Consider the following 20,616-nt stretch of genomic DNA (forward strand, 5'->3'; position numbering starts at 1 on the left):
CCCCAAGTGTGCATCGACTGATGAACACAGAACAAGCTACAAGTAAGCAATGTATTTGGTCCCTCTGGGACTAAAATATCAAAGACGGAGAGGAGATGCGAAACCCTGAGACGTCCCACTGTCACAATGCTGGGTGGCAGGGAAGTGCTGTGAGCGCCTTGGCTTCACGTGCATCCCTACCCCTGGAGCAGCAGCTCCTCTAGCCACAGCTTTCCCACTTTTCCAACTCAGTCCCTTTCCAGCACTCCAGACAGTTCTAACTCTTGCCAGTTACATGGTTTTAACTGGAATGACCTTCCTGCCCTTCTCACCATCTGATTCTCACACTCACTCACCTCTCCTGCCTAAGCAACGTCTTCTAAAATAAAGGAGAGCTCCCGCTGCAGCACAATGGGATCAGGGGCATCTCTGCAGTGCCAGGACACAAATTTGATCCCTGGCCTGGCGTGGTGTGTTAAAGGATCTGATACTGCTGAAGCCAAGGCATAGGCTGAAAGTGTGGTTCAGATCTGAGCCCTGGCCTGGGAACTCCATATGCCATGGGCTGGCCAAAAAACAAACAAAAATAAGTAAATAAAAAGTAAAAATAAATAAATATAATAAAATGAAGAAGGCTCTAGGTTTTCAGTAGTCCACTCTACCTAGACATCCACAAATGCAAAAATTTCACATGAACTCTGATGTGCTCCATGGAACACAGGGGCTTAAACACTGACAGCCTCAGTATACAACAAACACTTGCCTCCAGAGAACAGGATCTAGCCAGTTGTTTAAAAAGTTTCAAATCAAGGAAACTAAATCACCAGTTGTAGCATAAAGAAGGATATACCAAGAAGCACTGGGTAAACCCTGTCATGGCAAACAGAAGACAGGTCATTCAGCTGAGCAGTTAAGTCTAAGACTCAACTCAATGTACCAAGAGTCCTTTCTGCAGTCATGACTTTAGAAGTTACCAAAAATGTTACAAAGTGTAAATTCTGATGAGCAAGATTATTTCATTAAAAAGTGAATGTTTCGGAGTTCCCGTCGTGGCGCAGTGGTTAACGAATCCGACTAGGAACCATGAGGTTGCAGGTTCGGTCCCTGCCCTTGCTCAGTGGGTTAACGATCCAACGTTGCCGTGAGCTGTGGTGTAGGTCGCAGACGCGGCTCGGATCCCGCGTTGCTGTGGTTCTGGCGTAGGCCGGCAGCTATAGCTCCGATTCGACCCCTAGCGTGGGAATCTCCATGTGCCACGGGAGCGGCCCAAGAAATGGCAAAAAGATAAAAAAATTAAATTAAAAAAAAAAAGAATGTTTCACATAATTCCTCACCTTAAAGTCCATAATTAGAGTAAAACAATTAGTGCCGGTTACTTTTTTTTTGTCTTTTGTCTTTTTAGGGCCACACCCTCAGCATATAGAGGCTCCCAGGCTAGGGGTCTAATCGGAACTGTAGCTGCCAGCCTGCACCACAACCACAGCAACGCCAGATCCGAGCCACATCTGCGACCTACACCACAGCTCACAGCAACGCCAGATCCTTAACCCACTGAGCGAGGCCAGGGATTGAACCTGTGTCCTCAGGGATGCTAGTCAGGTTCATTAACCACTCAGCCACTACAGGAACTCCTTCAATATCTTTTAATAACCCATAATGGAAAAGAATATCTATGTGTGTATAACTGAATCACCTTGCTGTACACATGAAGCCAACACATTTTAAAATTAAAAAAAAAGAGTAGAAGGAATACAGAAGAAATGCTTGAAATGACTTAAAGAAACATCTTGCAACTCAATGAAAACAAAGTCAGGTAAAGATCATCAATGATGCTGACAGCACGTAAGTAAAATGTGGGTGGGGAACTAAAGATCCATGTGGTACCAAACTATCACCCACAAGTAACTTCCCAGTCACAGAGGTCAGGAGAGAAGAGCAGTAATACAGCTGTGACCATCTTAATAAAGTGATTAAACTTATCTTCACTGATAAGATGATCAGACATTACAAAGTAGTCTTGTCAAAAACGTGTAACTGTTACTCAAGCTTTCAGATCCAGCTTCCAGTTCACAAGAAACACTTTCAACACCAAAGGATACAGCCAGCCAAACCTAAGAGGTGGGACATTGTGTTAAGACAAGTAGCTTCATCTTTTCACAGTTAAAGGTAATCACACAAAAGGAAGAAGAGACCACATTCGAGATAAAATGTGGTCTGATAAAATTTCGTAGAAGTGTGCGTTTATGTACTGTAGGATTTTAGTGACTTTTCATGTTTGGAACTTTTCATATTAGAGCATTTTACAAAGAGCCAGCTATTCCACATTAGAGGAGCGGCCTCAGGAGGCAGTGCAGTTAGGCCTGCTCTCTGATCAGGTCATAACCTGCTTAAACAGCTTCTGATACTCGCCCTCCAAACCCCTCACCAGCACCACGGATGTCAGGCCTATCAAGGAAAACCAACCTAAGAAATGTCTCAAACAGGAGTTCCCATCATGGCTCAGTGGTTAACGAATCCGACTAGGAATCACGAGGTTGCAGGTTTGATCCCTGGCCTCGCTCAGTGGCTTAGGGATCCAGCATTGCCGTGACCTATGGTGTAGGTTGCAGACGTGGCTTGGATCCTGAATTGCTGTGGCTATGGCGTAGGCTGGCAGCTACAGCTCCGATGAGACCCCTAGCCTGGGAATCTCCGTATGCCGTGGGTGCAGCCCTAGAAAAAGACAAAAGACAAAAGACAAAAAAAAAAAAAAAAAAAAAAAAAGACATGTCTCAAACAGAACTTTCCAAAGTACTTCAGGTGTGCTCCACCAGTAAACACCTCCTCTCTAGCCAAGAAGGTCCTTGCTACCATTTTTTAACTATTTTTTCTTTTTGTCTTTCTAGGCTGCACCCCTGGCATATGGAGGTTCCCAGCCTAAAGATCCAATTGGAGCTGTAGCTGCCTGCCTACATCAGAGCCACAGCAACTTGGGATCTGAGCCGCATCTTCGACCTACACCACAGGCCCACAGCAAGGGCGGATCCTCAACTCACTGAGTGAGGCCAGGGATGGAACCTGCATCCTCATGAATGCTAGTTGGGTTCGTTAACCCCTGAGCCACGATGGGAACTCCGCTACCATTTTTAATTTAAGTAATCCTTCCTGGAGTTCCCCGCGCAGCAGAAATCAATCTGACTAGGAATCATTAGATTGCAGGTTGGATCCCTAGCCTTGCTCATGGGGTTAAGGATCCAGCACTGCCGTGAGCTGTGGCATAAGTCACAGACATGGCTTGGATCTGGTGTTGCTATGACTGTGGCGTAGGCCAGCAGCTGCAGCTCCAATTGGACCCCTAGCCTGGGAAGCTCCATATGCTGCGGGTGCGACCCTAAAAAGCATAAAATAAACAAAGTAATCCTTCCTGACACTATATAATTCTATCTTGTTTCTGCTTTTACTTATTCTGTCTTTTTTTGGCCGTGCCCACAGCATGCAGAAATTCCCAGGTCAGGGACTAGACCCACACCACAGCAGAGACATGGGCCTCTGCAGGACAACGCCAGATCCTTAACATGCTGCACTAAAATGAAACCCCTTTTTGTTTTTGGAGAAGTGTGTTTGAGACTTCAGAAAGTTAAGAAAACACGCAGGGTGGGGGTGGAGGGTTGTAATAAGGAATAAATGACGTGGCCTACTTAGTTCACTGAGGAGAAGGGCTTGAAAGGAAATGAACATCAGTAAACACTATAATTTCTGGGGAAAACTGAGCAGAAACCCTTCAAGGTTCCACTTTCCCTTCTCCTGTCCCGTCCTTTAGCCTTTTTCATCTTTAATCTCCACACAGCAAGGCCACCTGTGGCCTAGGACATACCAACTCACTACTTTTAGCTAGGCATTGCCAAGAGGACTGCCCTCCTTCAAATTTATATCAGCATGAAGTTATGGAAAGTATTCTTATTCCATTATAATTTATATATTATAATGTATGTGGTAAAGTATCCAGAACATAAAATTTACCATTTTAACCATTTTTAAGTATATAGTCAGTGGCATTAAGTACCATGAAGTTTATTTTCAACAATGTGGTTTAAATCTCACTGAAGGTGCCAAGTGCAGGGGAGGGCAATGGTTAGTGAGGCACAGGCCCCATGATTCCTGCACAGTAAGACACAACGTCTGCCCATGAGGACAATGCCACAGGCTGACAGGCATCAATAGAAGTGAAAATACTAAGTGCCTGACTGCTTTTCAGTAATGCCTAAAAGAGTGACTCACTCAGATTTCTAGTTCAGTGTCCTGAGTTCTGTATAGTCAGACCCTATCCATGTAATTTAACTTAAAATCAAGTCATTTTTTATTTTTATCTTTGGCCATGCCTAAGGCCAAACAAACAAATTAAGATTATCGGTTGACCGCTGTCACTCTGTGGTAGAAGCGCCTCCTTTTTCCAGAATAGGGATCTACTGTGTAGAACCAAGTCATGAAGATCTAAATAAAGGACTGCCAGCTCAGAGGTCAGGTCATGCCAATCTGGACAGACAGCCCTTGGTGTGCACAGCCTGTTCCGAGGCTGGAGACGGGGGAACAGATGCACTTCTCAAGCACCTGCATGGGGCCAAAAGCTAGAATGCAAAGAAATCTGAGCCAGGCTCCATTCCCAGCTCATTTTAATGGGACACTTCATAAGTGAACAGTAAGTTACGTGCTGTGTAATAAGTACACAGTCAAGACTTTTTCCTAAAAACAGGATATGAGGAAATAAACAGACATCGATGTTATATACACATCTATAAAACCTGCCATCTTTGAAGTTTTAAAATAGCAAGCATATATTACCTTTGTAATTAAAAGAAACTCTTAACACAAAGGGAGTGGGGAGTGATAGGAATTTCCACATCTGCACCTCAATATTCTTCCTCATCTGCAGGAGAGACTTAGGGTTGTAGGGAGGATTCCAGAGGGAAGTAAATAAACAATAAAACACCAGCTATGATGGAAAAAAATAAAAATCATTAAAAAAATAAAAACAAAACCCTTATAAACAAAACCCTTAAAAAAAAAAAAAAAAAACAGGAATGCACCTCTCCCAAAGCCACTATGGGGTGGGCAGGAGAGAGTGATGAGATTTTGCTTTGCTCCCCCTACAAAGAGGATTATACTAGAAAAGATTTCAAAGTTACCATCAGTTGCATATGTGTGACCAAGTGTTTCCCTGCAGCTCTCACTAGCCTTTTGTTTTTATATCTCACTTGTGTTACAGTTGCTGAATGAACTTCTCCACGCTCACTCAAAGGTTGAACAATCAAAAATGTGCTGGCCAGGTGATGGTACTGACCTTGCCCATCAGAGCACACCCTGCCTTCCACCAATCGGAGCCTAGTTCTCTGACCTGTAAGAAGTGCTTATGAAGAGGTCATTGTAGTGGCCCTGGGGCTCGTCTCTAGGAAGAGTAACTCTCTCACTGTCCGACGGACTAGTTAGGGCTCTCCAGGGAACTGGACCATTAGGATGGAGAAACAGGACCTAAAGGTTCTGCCAGCACCATATAGTAGAAGCTCATGTTTCAACAGCTACATTCAAGTGAGATTTTAAATCTGTTATTAAGTAAACTTCACATATATGAGATTTATACATATGTAACAATGATCCGGCACTTAGATGTAATAAAGGAAGTGTCTCTCATGATTACAGAGGCGGAGGTGTCCTACGCTCTGCCATGTGAAGGCCTGAGAACCAGGTAAGAGGACAGTGTCAGATCCAGTGAAGACTGAGACAGGAGAAAACCTTCAGGTAGTGAATTATCTGACTCAGCCTTCTGGTCTACTCAGGCCTCCAGGGACTGGATGAGGGTAATCTCTTTGCTTGCTCTACAACACTCAGTGTTAACCCTATCTAAACCAAGGGTGCTTTAGGCAAACACCTGGGCATCCCTGGCTGGGTTAGGCTGATACAAAGCCAACCATGCACCAGGGCAGACAGGAAATAGTCGACCGACTGCCCTGCCCAGGCACCCATCCAGCTCTTCAGGCTGAGGACCAAGTGCCAAAGAGCAGACTAAGGTTTCAAAATACCTTGCTTCCATTCCAAAGGCAACGAAATATCCTCGGTCATCACTGACGTGTAGGTTTAAAGGGACTCAAACTGTGCCTACAAGATTTTGACAAAATAATCACATGGCTCACAAGATCACTGATGCACAGTTTGCTTCGGATAAATTTAGGACTATCACTGCTGAATAGTAACTAAAGGTGGAAACATACCAGTATCACACTGAAATGGAAAGGGCCGAACATTCCGTAACTACGAGGCTAGGTCCCTGAGCTTTTCCACCATCCCACACTGAGCTGCTGAGCATCCTTCCAGGTGGAGAAACACAACTTAATTTCATTCTTTTTAGGCAGGACAGCTGCTTTAGAATAGAGGTCCTCCATTCCCCAGCTGCTGTTTACCAGCCTTGATGTAACTATGAAATCACATTTCAAGGTCAGAGACCTGTCAGATGGTTTTATTTAGGAGACGAATTTGTTCAAAATAAGATACTGATCTTAATTTCCTCATGTGTAAGACCATCGCACTGTGGTACCACCATTATCTATTTCCAGAACTTTTTCATCAGGGCAAACAAATTCTGCTATGCAGATTAAGCAATAACTCCCCATTTCCTCCCGCAGCCCATGGTAATCTCTAGTCCACTTTCTGCCTCTGAAATTGCCTTTTCTAAATAGCTCTTTTAAGTAGGATCGTCCAGGAGTTCTCGTTGTGGTTCAGCAGGTTAAGAACCTGATTAATATCCATGAGGATGCTGGTTCAATCCCTGGCCTCACTCTGTGGGTCAAGGATCCAGCGTTGCAGTGACCTGTGGCGTAGGTTGTGGATGTAATACAGATCCCAAGTTACTGTGGCTGTGGCAGGCAGCTGCAGCTCTGATTCAACCCCTGGCCTGGGAACTTCCATATGTTGCAGATGTGGCCCTGAAAAAAAGAAAAAGAAAGTGAGATTGTCTAATATTTGTTTCTTCCAGTCTGGCTTACCTCACTTGGCATGTTTTCAAGGTTCACCCATGTTGCAGCCCACATCAGAACTTCACCCCATTAGATGGTAAACAATGTACCACTGTGTGGATATACCATATCTGCTTATCCATTTATCAGCTGGTGAGTTCTCTCTACCTTTGGACCGCTGTGAATAATTCTGCTGTGAGCAACAGTGTTATGCGTATCCGTTAGATAACAAACTTTGTGGGTATACAACTCAGTGTCAGGACATGTGGTAATGCTGTTTAACATTCTAAGGAACATAGCCCCAGCACCATTTTACATTCCTACCAGCAATACACAAAGTTCCCAATTTCTCTACATCCTCGCCAACACCTATTTTTTGCATCTTTAAAAATAAGCCATCACAGTCTATGTGTAGTATGTCACTGTTGATTTAAGTTTCCCTAACAACCAGTGGTGCCAAATACTTTTTGTATATGGATCAGCCATTTGCATATCGTCTGCAGAGAAATGTCTATTTGGGTCCTAAGCCCATCTTTATTTGTTCCTTTTTTTTAGGGCTGCACCCACAGCATATGAAGGTTCTCCGGCTAGGGGTCAAATCAGAGATGCAGCCGTTGGCCTACACTGCAGCCACAGCAATGCCAGATCCAAGCCACATCTGTGACCTACACCACAGCTGATGGCAATGCCAGATCCTTAACCCACTGAGCAAGGCTAGAGATCAAACCTGCATCTTCATGGATACTAGTCAGATTTGTTTCCACTGAGCCACGACGGGAACTCATCTTTATTCAAATCGCTTGTTTTCTGTTGTCAAATTGGAGGGGTTTTAAATAAGCATTCTGAATATTAAACCTTATCAGATATGATTTAAAGTGTCTTCTCCCATTCTGTGGGTCGTCCTTTTACTCTTTTTTTTTTTGGTTGTGCACATGGCATATGGCAGTTCCTGGGCCAGGGATTGAACCTGTGCCTCAGTTGCAACCCAAGCTGCTCCACTGACAATGCCAATCCTTAACCCACTGCCCCACAAGGGAACTCTGTCTTTTTACTCTCAATAGCGTCCTTAGAAACACAAATTTTTAGTTTGGATGAAGTCCAATTTATATATTCTGTTGTTGTTGTTGCCTGTGCCTTTGGTGTCACAAGCACAGAATCACTGCCAAACCCAATGTCATGTTTTTCCCTGTTTTCTTCTGCGAGTTTTATAGTTTTAACTATAGATTAGGTCTTTTGATTGAGATGACTGATTAGTTTTGATTTATTTTTTGTATATGGTGACAGGTCAGGGTCCAAATTCTTCTTCAGGGTAGATGTTTTCTCAGCACCATTACCATTTGTTGAAGACACTGTCCTTTCGCCACTGAATGTATTTAGCATCTTTATGAAATTCAATTCACCATGTATGTGAAAGTTAATCTCTGGGCTCTCTACTCTGTTCCACTGGTTTACATGTGTATCCTTAAAGCAGAACTATAGTTTTGATCCCTGTAGCTCTGTAGTTAAGTTTTAAAATCACAAAGTGGGAGAGCTCCAATCTTGTGCTTTCAAAATTATTTTGACTATTCAGGGCCCCACGATTTTCTCTGTGAATTTTAGGATGGGTTTTTCTACTTCTGCAGAAAGCATCACTGGGGTCTTGGTAAGGACTGCACTGTATCTGTATACGGCTTTGGGCAGTGTTTTCTCATTCATGAATGTTAGCTGTCTCTCCATTTGCTTACATTGTCTTTAATTTCTCTCGGCAATGTTTTAGAGTTTTTAGCTTACAAGCCTTTCTCATCTGCATTAAATCTACTCCTAGTTATTTTATTCTGTTTGATACTACTGTACATAGAATTGTTTCCTTGCTTTCATTTTTGGAATGTTCATTTTTAGTACACAGAAGTACAGCTGGTTTTTGGGTGTTCATTTTCTATCCTGAAACTCTGTTTATTAGCTCTAACAGGTTTTAAATTTTTATAAAATTTTTTGATATGAAATCTTTAGAGTACTGTACATACAACATAATGGATATATTCTTTCCTTTCCAATCTGGATGTCTTTTTTCTTGCAGAGCTACTCTGGCTAGAACTTCCAGGGCTGATCGGAACAGAAGTGGTAAAGTGGGCATCCTTGTTTTGCTGCTTACCTTACAAACAAAATTATTAGTCTTTCACCACTGAGTATTAACGTTTACTGTGGGTTTTCCACATACGGCTTTTATTAAGTTGAGGTAATTTCCTTTTATTTCCAGTGTTTTAAATGTTTTCCTCATGAAAGGGTATTGAATTGTGTCAAAGGCTATTTCTACATCAATTGAGATGATATTTTTTTCCCCTTTCATCCTGTTAATATGGTGTATTAATGATCACTGTTTGGCTGTGGAACCATCCTTGCATTCCAGGAATAAACTTTGCTTGGTCATGGTATATAATCCTTTTACTTTGCTGCTGAATTTGATCTGCTGGTACTTTCTTGAGGATTTTACATCATTGTTCATAATGGAAAATGATCTGTAGTTTTCGCTTTTTTAGTGTTTGTTTGGCTTTAGTATTGCAACAATGATGGCCTCATAGAATGAGTTAAGAAAGGCACCCCCCTTCTTGATTTTTGGGAAGAATGTGAGAACGATTGGTATTAGTTCTTTAAATGTTCGTTAGAATTCACCAGTGAAGCCATTAAGTCCAGGGCTTTGCTTTGCTGAGAGGTTTTTGATAATGAAATTCAATCTCCCAGCTTGACAACAAGTTATGATGCTATTTGCTATTTAGTTTTGGCAGTTTGCGTGCTTCTTGGAATTTGTCAATTTCATCCAGGCTATCCAATTTGTTGGCATAGAAATGTTCATAGGATTCTCTCATAATTCTTTTTTTATAGAATGGGCAGTAACATCCCTTCTTTCTTTTTTTTTTTAATGGCTGTACCCACAGCATATGAAGTTCCTGAGCCAGGGATCAGATCTGAGCCATAGTTGCTAGCTACACCACAGATGTGGCAATGCTGGATCCTTTAACCCACTGTGCCAGACCAGGGATCCTGGCCCACTGTGCCAGCCCACAGTGTCCTGGCGCTGCAGAGACACTGACAATCCCATTACACCACGGCAGGAACTCCTGTGTATTTACTTTTACCAAAGACGTTCACTTGCTCACAGGCTTTGGGTTACTGTCCACTGCCTTTCATTTCAACTGGCAGGATGCCCTGCATTACAGGCAGGTCTGGTAGCAAAGACCTTCCTCAGTCTTGGCTTCTCTGGGAAGCTTTCAGTTTCACCCTCATCTCTGAGGGACAGTTTTGTTAGAGAAAAGATTCTTGGTTGACAGCTTTTTTCCTTCAACATTTTGAATTCATCAACCCAAGCCATCTGGCCTCCAAGGTCATGAGAAATTTACTGATAATCATTATTTGATATTTTCCTCATTTTTCCTTGAAATAAAAATTTAGTTAGTATTGTTAGTATAGTTAGCACAGTTAGTATACCTCAGGTATACAGCAGGCATACCTCAGATATTGTGAGCAATCTTGATTCCATACTACTGCAATAAAGTGAATACCATAATAAACGAAGTCAACATGAACTTTTTGGTGCATACAAAAGTTAAGTTTACAGGAGTTCCCACTGTGGCACAATGGGATTAGCAGCATCTTTGCAGCACTAGGACACAGGTCCCCAGCCTAGCACAATGGGTTAAAGGATCCAGCATTGCTACAGCTGCAGCAAGGTCACAGCTGTGGCTCAGATCTGATCCCTGACCCAGGAACTCCATATGCCATGGGGCAGCCAAAAAAGAAGAAAAAAAAGTTATATTTACACTATACTGTAATCTATTAAATGTGCAATTAACACCATGAAGCATTATGTCTAAGAATATGTACCTGCCTTAATTTAAAAATATTTTAGCAGTTCCCATCGTGGCTCAGCAGGAATCAGACTAGGAACCATGAGGATGCAGGTTCGATCCCTGGCTTCGTTCAGTGGGTTAAGGATCTGGCATTGCTGTGAGCTGTGGTGTAGGTCACAAACATGGCTCAGTGCTGGCTTGCTGTGGCTGTGGCTGTGGCTGTGGCATAGGCCGGCAGCTGCAGCTCTGATTAGACACCTAGCCTGGGAACCTCCACATGCTGCAAGTGAGGCCCTGAAAAGCAAAAAAAAAAAAAAAAAGAAAATAATAGTTACAAAAATAAAAATATTTTATTACTAGAGTTTCCATCGTGGCTCAGTGGTTAATGAACCCAACTAGTACACACAAGGACATGGGTTTGATCCCTGGCCTCACTCAGTGGGTCAGGGATCCAGTGTTGTCACGAGGTGTGTGGTTTAGGGCACAGACACGACTCAGATCCTATGTGGCTGCAGCTGTGGTCTAGGCCGGCAGCTGTAGCTCCGATTATACCCCTAGACTGGGAACCTCCATATGCCACAGGTTCGGCCCTAAAAATTAAAAAAAAAAATTAGATATACTAACCATCATCTGAGCATTCAGCAAATCATAATCATTTTGCAACACTAACAGGGATTACTGATCACAGATCACCGTAACAAATACAATAATAATGAAAAGTTTGAGGAGTTCCTGTTGTGGCACAGTGGAAATGAATCCGACTAGGAACCCTGAGGTTGCAGGTTCAATCCCTGTCTCACTCGGTGGATTAAGGATCTGGCGTTGCCAAGCTGTGGTGTAGGTTGCAGATGCAGCTCAGATCTAGCGTTGCCGTGGCTGTGGCGTAGGCCAGCAGCTACACCTCCGATTGGACCCCTAGCCTGGGAACCTCCATATGCCGTGGGTGGGGCCCTTAAATAACAAAAGACAAAAAAAAAAAAAAAAAAAAAAAAAGTTTGAAATATTTCAAGAATTACCAAAATGTGGCCCAGAGACTTGAACTGAGCAAACACTATTGGAAAAATGGCACCCACAGACTTGCTCGACAGAGGGTTGCCACAAACCTTCAATTTGTACAAAAGCACATTATCTTTTTTTTTTTTTTTTAATGGCCACACCAGTGGCATATGGAAGTTCCAGGCCAGGGACTGAATCTGAGTCACAGCTATGGCCTAGGCCGAACCTTTAACCCACAGAGTAGGGTTGGGGATTGAACCCGAGCCTCTGCAGACCCAAGCCACTGCAGCTGGATTCTTAACCCACTTTGTCACAGTGGGAACTCCAAATGCATGTTACTTTTAAAGCTCAAAAAAGCAACTGCAATAAAACAAGGTAGCTAATAAGCACAGTTAGCAATGGTAGTAATTGTAGTTAGTATGAGTTAGCATAGTTAGTATTGTTAGCATAGTTATTTAGCACTGTTAGTATCATTAGTATTAGCACTGCTGTTTGGTGCTGTCTGTAAGTGTAGTTAGCAGTGTTAGTTAATATCATCAGGCAGCACAGTAGGGGTGCAGGGCGGTTTTATATCACCAAACATCATAAAATTCTCCCAAGCAACTGGCTGGAAGAGACCCGATGGACCATGGACAGGACCACGGCCACAGACAGAGGCCTGGGGCACATCTGCTGCTAGTCTTAGCCCTTCAGCTTTGCCACCAGGAGGGGACTGAATCGGGGACTCAGAGCCAGGAAACCTTCTGAGGACAAAATGAGCGTGAAACTGCAGGCTTGGGCCTCGGCACAGGGCTCATGGGCAGAGAAGCCTCTGATCCCCATGCAGCTCTCGGCCAGAGGAGGACCAGGAGTCAGGGAAGAAGGCCAAAGACCTGCCAGGCCCCCGCCCAGCCCAGAGGCGAGGACCACCGCCTCCAGCCCCCTGGGGCCTCCCCTCCAACCACAGCACCAGCAGCAACAAGGGAGCCTCACAAAAACCAGAGGGTCGACCTGCTGGTGGGATCCCAGCCTGGTCCTCAGGGGGTGTGGGAAATCCCCCAACTTTATCTGAAAGCATCTGTGCTTCAGGCTGCTCAGCAAGAAGTGTCACAATCAAGTGAGCCCCGTGTGGTCCTTGTTGGATGGCAAGGAGGGCCAGGCCACACTCCCTGCATTGAGTGCAAAGCAGGAGGATGCTGAGCCCAGAGCCTGGCCGCAGTGCAGGAGGTGGGCCAGGGCTGGACACCACGGCTGTGGGCAGGAGCAGTGCAGGAAGGTCACGCCGTGTATGCAGGGAAGCCTGGGCAAGGGGACTTGGCCCAGTGGACGAGGGGGGTGTTCTCTGCACGGAATTCAAAGCAGGAGGATGTCTGGCACCTGCCAGGCCTTCAGACGCATCATATCCAGCAGCCTGGTGAGCAGGGGACAAGAGGAGAGGCCGCCCTGGCTGCAGGTCCGGCTCTTGGGCCCCACCTGGTGCAACTTCAGAGACTGGACGTCTTTCCCGGGGCACCTCCCCCAACTGCTCTTCTTCTATGTGGGGGAGGGGAAAGGTTTTTTTGGTCTTTTTGCCATATTTCTTGGGCCACTCCTTCGGCATATGGAGGTTCCCAGGCTAGGGGTCTAATCGGAGCTATAGCTGTCAGCCTACGCCAGAGCCACAGCAACGAGGGATCTGAGCTGCGTCTGCAACCTATACCACAGCTCAAGGCAATGCCGGATCCTTAACCCACTGAGCAAAGCCAGGGACTAAACCCGCAACCTCATGGTTCCTAGTCAGATTTGTTAACCAGTGAGCCACGACAGGAATTCCTCGGTTCTTCCAAATCGTGACAAGAACTTGGTGCTCCAGAAAGCTGCACCCAGAAGCTCTGTCCTGCATCCTCCACACAAAGGATCCGGGCTGTGCGCTCCAGTCTGAGAAGCACGGGGACACCGTATTTGGAGTCACCAGAACCAAACAGAATGACGACTGTGAAGAACTGTCCCACTACCTCCCAAGAGTCCCCACATGTGGTTCTGAAGGGAAAAAGCTGAGCCACACTCAGGACAGACGTGCAGACCCTGGATACTGCCCACCCACACTCATGCCCCCTAAAATCATCAGAGAGGCCGAGGGGAACTGGTGTCCTGCAGCCTGAGTTAATGATGACCAAGAGTCCATGACAGGATAGCAAACCCCCACAAGGTAGCCTGTGTGGGGTTAGAGGAGAGGAGATGGTCCCCCAGGGAGGCTTGGGGGTCACTTCCTGTGCAGCCAGCCTGAGTATCATGCAGAAGTCAGGCCTTTCCACTGTGACAGCTCCTCTGTATTACAGTGGCATGGAGCCATCCCTCTAAGAGGCCTGACAGAGGCCTGGCTATTCAGCAGCTTGAGGTTCTTGGGGAGCCTGACATCCCAGAGGTGCAGAGGCAAGAATGATGATGACAGACAGCAGTGCAGAGGGATGGAGAGGATGTTGGAAAGGTGCCCTCTAGAGCTCCCACTGTGGGAGTTCCCGTCGTGGCGCAGTGGTTAACGAATCCGACTAGGAACCATGGGGTTGCGGGTTCAGTCCCTGCCCTTGCTCAGTGGGTTAATGATCCAGCGTTGCCGTGAGCTGTGGTGTAGGTTGCAGACACAGCTCGGATCCAGCGTTGCTGTGGCTCTGGCGTAGGCTGGCGGCTACAGCTCCGATTCGACCCCTAGCCTGGGAACCTCCATATGCCACATGAGCGGCCCAAGAAATAGCAAAAAGACAAAAAAATTAAAAAAATTAAAAAATAGAGTTCCTACTGTGGTGCAATGGGATGAACGGTATCTCTGCAGCACCAAGACACAGGTTCAATCCCTGCCCTAGCATAGTGGGTTAAAAGATCCGGCATTCGGCGCTGCCATGAGCTGTTGCGTAGGTTGCAGACGTGGCTCGGATCCCACATTGCTGTGGCTCTGCTGTAGGCTGGCGGCTACAGCTCTGATTCGACCCCTAGCCTGGGAACCTCCATATGCCGCATGAGCGGCCCAAGAAATAGCAAAAAGACAAAAAAAATAAAATAAAAAGATCTGGCATTGCCACAGTTGCAGTGTAGGTTGAAGCTGTGGCTCAGATCTGATCCCTGGTCTGGGAACTCCATATGCCTCAGGAAGGCCAAAACAGAGAGAAATAAAGAAAGAAAAATAAAGAGTAAGTTCCAGAATCCTAAGGACACGGTATTTCCACTTTCGGTGGTGCATCTGTGTTTCAGGTGTCCATCCAGAGTGTTTGCAGGGGCTCCTGGAAAGTGTGAGTGAGGCCCGTGCCCCTGTGCGCATAGCCTTTCAATGCAGTGAGCCTGCCCAGGTCCACATCTGACCAGGTAGAGGCTTCTCCACATGGGAGCAGCGCCAGGGAAGCAAGAGGACTGGGATAGGGTGGAGGGGTCTTAACTGCACCCCTTAGCAACCCAGTTTTTTGTTTTTTGGGTTTTTTTACCCTAAGCAAGCTGATTTATGATCAATCAGTGCTACTCTTCTTGAAATACATCCACAGCCCTCATCCCCTCTAGGGCAAGTCTGGGTTTCTTACTGGGCTTTCTAAACCCCTGGAGAACTTCACCACCACCCCACCTTGCACTTGACTCACAATGACCACTGTTTTCCACAGATACACTACATGTATGGTTTTCTCCCAGGGAGCCTGCACACCAGGTACTTGGCCGAGCGCCACTGGGCTCCCGGGACGAATCAGGCATAGATCCCGCCTGGAGAGCTCACAGTCCAGCGGGGAAGTGAGACAGGGACCTGCTAGAGTAATCACCTGTGCACAGGGACAAAGGTGGACAAACAGCACAGTGCCTGCTCACCTGAGCTGTTTAAAGGAAGAGAAGTCTAGCTGGGCCCTGATGCCTAAGTCTGACCACAGGAAATGGAGAGCGGCATCTGGGCAGCATCCGATGGTGTTGGGCACACATAGGACAGAAATAGGACACTTCCAGGACCCCACCCACACACACACCCAAGCATGGTGCTCTGCATCTCCACTTAAACACCCTCTGTCAGGGCCTGGAAGCCGTAAGTTCTGACAACAGACCCTCTGCTCACAGGACTATTCTATGAGCCCTGGTCCTTGGCTGGAGGTACCCCGGCTGCCTCTGGTTGCCCTCACTAGTCCAAGCTCTAACAGGAGAGTCTAATCCATTTACACTCAGGCTATGTCCATCTCTCCACTCCCTTCTCTTTCTGTTCCTCACACCAAATAATTTCAACTCTTAACTTTCAACTTGCTGATTTCACTCTTCTGCCTGCTCTCATCTGCTGTTATACCTGTCTATCAACACTGTACTTTTCTGTTCCAGAATGTTCTGGTTCCTTGTTATCATCATTCTTTCTTGATACCCTTATTTTGTTCAGACACTGTATCTCCATTTCTTTCACTTCTTTGCCCATGGTTTCCTCTGTCTTCTTGAGCACACTGAAGACAGTGCATTGATTATCTCTGACTAGTAATCCCAATGTCGGCACTTCCTCTGGGTGCTTTCTGTCAAATTCTTTTTGTCCTGTGAATGGGCTTCACATTCCTGTTTCTTTGTATGTTCTGTCATTTTGTTAGCTGCACTCATGGCATGCCTAACTGGCCAGGGATTGAACCTGCACCACAGGAGCAACCAGCCATAGCAGTGACAAGGCTGGATCCTTAACCCACTGAACCACCAGGGAACTCCTAAATTTTGTTGTTGAGAAATGGACATCCTGAGTATTAAATGCGGTCTTCTGGGAAACTGGCTCTCTCAGTCCTCAAGGACTGATGACTGCTGAGAGCTACAACTGTGTACCTGTGAACGCACTGCTGGCTGAAGAAAGACAGCAGCCTGCCTCTGCATTACACCACGCATCTAATCAGGCTCTGGCATTCAGAACAGGTGATGCCAACCACGCCTTCCAGCTCAGGGGGTGGAGGACCGGCCCCTAACACTCCTACTCTATCGCTTTGCATTACATCACTGTGGTCTGCAGTCTTTTTTTTTTTAAGTAGTCTTTTAAGTGTCAGTGACCCAGTCCAATGTTTAGACCCTGACCAAACACATCCGAGCCTTTCACTCGCTAATTCTCTCAGCAGAAACTGCCAAGCACATGCATATTCTTTAAACATTAGGTATGATCTGTTGTCCAGTTTTGCTAAAGGATCAGGATGAGTCACTCTTCCTTAAACATAACTTCTTCTTTAGACCTCCTGTGACCACAGAAAACTAACCACAAGGAAGGATTCAATACATGGCAGAAGGCAAAGACAGCTAAATCTAATAGCAGAGACAGAAAACATTAAACCAGTGGCTCCTGGGTTTAAGCATGGTTCAAGATACTAGAAGTAGAATGTAGTATTAAGAGGTGGCTGACAAGGATCATGGCAAAGAATCTACTGCAAGAGCCTTTATTCTGGGGACAACTTCCCATGTTCCGAGGCTGCAGCTGGAACTAACAATTCAACTCTGCCCAACATACATTAGTAACTTGAATATTTGCTAGACTATTCAGCTTACTTTGCCTTAACAGAAGCATCTTTCTGGAAGCACATATAAGAAAAATACACAAAGAAAAAAAAAAAAAAAGGAGTTCCCGTGGTGGCACAGTGGTTAACGAATCTGACTGGGAACCATGAGGTTGCAGGGTCAATCCTTGGCCTTGCTCAGTAGGTTAACGATCCGGCGTTGCCGTGAGCTGTGGTGTAGGTCGCTGACGCGGCTCGGATCCTGCGCTGTTGTGGCTCTGGCGTAGGCCAGTGGCTATAGCTGCGATTCGACCCCTAGCCTGGGAACCTCCATATGCTGCAGGAGCGGCCTAAGAAATGGCAAAAAGACAAAGAAAAAAAAAAGAAAAATACCACAAGGCTCTATGCATTTTAGATGCACTCAGCTCTCACTCCAGAAACCTCTGAAACATGTTTTGTTTTGTTTTGTTTTAAGGTCCACACTTGTGGCATATGGAAGTTCCCAGGATAAGGGCTGAATCAGAGCAGCAGCTGCTGGCCTATGCCACAGTCACAGCCGCATCTGCAACCTATACCACAGCTCAGAGCAACATAGGGTCCTTAACCCACTGAGCAAGGCCAGGGATCGAACCCACACCCTCATGGATAGTGGTCAGGTTTGTTATCACTGAACCACAATGGGAACTCCTGAAACATAACTCTTTTTGAGGGCCATTAATGTGTATCTATAGGGTAAGCAGGTGCTACAGTGTTTGAAATATTCCTGTTCCAACAGTTAGCATTTTCCACCAAACAAGTTCTTCCTCTATTAAAAGCCAAACTACATCAACCCCTGACCCGTCAGGAGCCACGAGTGTGACACCGTTCCTGAAGGGCAGCAACAGGGGAAGTTAAAAATGTCTCCATCACCGGAAGCTGATGCACACCAGGGGACATGCCACGCCACACTGGTACCACCCAAGCAACTCTGGTTCCTCCTTCTCCCCAGGAGCCGTCCGCCCTGCCTCCTCTCTCAGGGCTTTGCCACGCTTGCCCACGCCCACCCCATCTGTGCAAAGCCTGTCAAACAGGCTTCCCTGCCTTTAGGGCCACGGTCATCATCTAGGACCAGGCCTGGACACAATTACACTGAGCTATTTCAGTTGTAAATCCTCTCAAGCAGAATAAACTCTCCCTGATATTTTCTTGTCATTTCCTTTTAAATGTGTAAATTCAGATAGACTATCATGACAAAATGAGGTTAATGTGACAATGAAATACCACAAAAAGACTGTAGCCACATCACAGTACTTTCTACCTGGGCTCTCAAATAACAACATATCCGAAAAATGTAAAGTCCACCATACCTGAAACCACGTGGGCAGCACTGCTCCCCACGCCAGCTCCCTCACTGTGCTCAGTCCCACCTCTCACCTCAATTCCAAAGCCAACCACCATCACAAATGAATCATGTTGAGATGGGGACAGCCTGCATCCAGGGTCTGCCACACTGACAGATTTTCAAGGTCAGAGGCCCACTCTCTCCTCCCGATGCATCTCTCTCAGCCAAAAGCTCAAGAAGGGAAAAACTCTGCCCTACTGCAAAATGCACATTCAAAATACATAAATACAAACCAGGCCAACGTATATTAATGAACATTCTAAATTTTAATTAGTTTTTTTTAAGGAAGGGTACAGAACTATGCCCCTATTGTGATTATTAGGTTGAATCCTAAGAAATGTCACTTTTGTAGGTCAACACCAAGCAAGTAGAGTGTCCACTGTTATCTCTAGGTAGGAGGGATGGGGGAGAGGGACAAGAGACTTGTTTTCAAGGTTTCCTCCTGGACTGATTAAGCCTTTTGTTAAAGTGAACACCTGTCCAGAAGCCTACTATTAGGCTTTCTTCACACGCCAGCATCCCTTTTGTCCCTAGTTCCTCATGTGTCATTCAGCCACAAGGACGGGAACCACCTTACTCCCCTGGCATCTCCCTGCCGAGCCCTCAGCACAATAAAGCCTCGGAGGGCTCGCATGTCTGATTCCACGCCACACCTGCTGCCCCACAGGAAGGACGGGGCTCCCCACCGCAGGGATGAAGGCAAAACCCACCATGACACTCAGATTCTGACACGCATTCTGATTCTGGCCTGCACACAGCTACCAGTGAAGTTTTTTAGTTAATGTGCACATTGTCTGCCCAGGGAGCGGATACTTTACAGGACCAGCCAACGCCAGCTTCTCCTTACCCACCCCAATCCCCCCTGGAAATCTTTCCAACACAGCCTCACCTCACCTCTCCCAGGCTAAACGAAAGAGCCAGGCCACAGATCTGCGCCCTTCACAGAGATGGTGGAGACTCAACAACACAGAAGACTGCCATTCGGCAGCAGCGTCTGGACAGTCACATGTGAACAAGTCATATAATAACATGTGGAAATGACTAGCTATACCTTTAAAGGATAACAAGCAAGAGAAAAAAAGCAAGGATTGGTTGACCCGCTATACTTTTTTCTGTTGAAAAGGTAATTGTTTTTGACAATTCAGATGCTAACATTTCCTCAAAAGCCCTGAAAATAAAGACTGGCCCAACAGTCTAGTCTTTATCTGTAAAAATTAATTCCCCCCCTCTATCTCTTACAATTAATAAATAACAAAAAAATTTTTTTTTTTTTTTAGGGCCACTCCTGCAGCATTTGAAACTTCCCAGGCTAGGGGTCCAATCAGAGCTGCAGTCACCGGCCTATGTCACAGCCACAGCCACAGCCACACCAGATCCGACCTGTGTCTGTGACCTATTCCACGGCTCGCAGCAACGCAGATACTTAACCCAGTGAGCAAGGCCAGGGGTCAAACACGAATCCTCATGAATACTACTCAGGTTCTTAACTGGCCGACCCATGACAGGAACTCCAAAAAGAAACATTTCTAACATATGCCAAGTCTGGCCCATGCCTATGTAATCTGCTATGATTACATAATCTCCAGAGGTATGACAAAGAAATCTTGTTTGTCAACGTTAGACAAGAGCAGTTAGGAATAAAAACCCATCTAAATAGCAGATTAAGAAGTAATTGTATGTACTAATATCACAAGACAAAACCAAAGATGACAAAACATGAAATGCTTGGGGAGTTCCCATCGTGGCACAGCGGGAATGAATCCGACTAGGAACCATGAGCTGGCGGGTTCGATCTCTGGCCTCGCTCAATGGGTTAAGTATCCGGTGTTGCCATGAGCTGTGGTGTAAGTCGCAGACGCTGCTGGGATCTGGCATTGCTGTGGCTCTGGCATAGGCAGGCAGCAACAGCTCCAATTCGTCCCCTAGCCTGGGAACCTCCATGTGCTGAGGGTGTGGCCCTAGAAAGACAAAAAGACCAAAAAAATTTAAATATTAAAAAAAAAAAAAAAAAGAAAGAAAGGCTTGGGAGT

At 45.7% G+C, this 20,616-nt stretch overlaps 1 protein-coding gene across 6 annotated transcripts in view; it reads right to left on the reverse strand.

Moving 5' to 3' along the window:
- The window catches only part of RAB7A (RAB7A, member RAS oncogene family), a 109,337-nt gene that overhangs the window by 35,217 nt on the left and 53,504 nt on the right, over positions 1–20,616 (reverse strand). The window lies entirely within an intron of this gene.

This window comes from Sus scrofa, chromosome 13 (assembly GCF_000003025.6).
Source record: "Sus scrofa isolate TJ Tabasco breed Duroc chromosome 13, Sscrofa11.1, whole genome shotgun sequence".
Lineage (NCBI taxonomy): Eukaryota > Metazoa > Chordata > Mammalia > Artiodactyla > Suidae > Sus > Sus scrofa.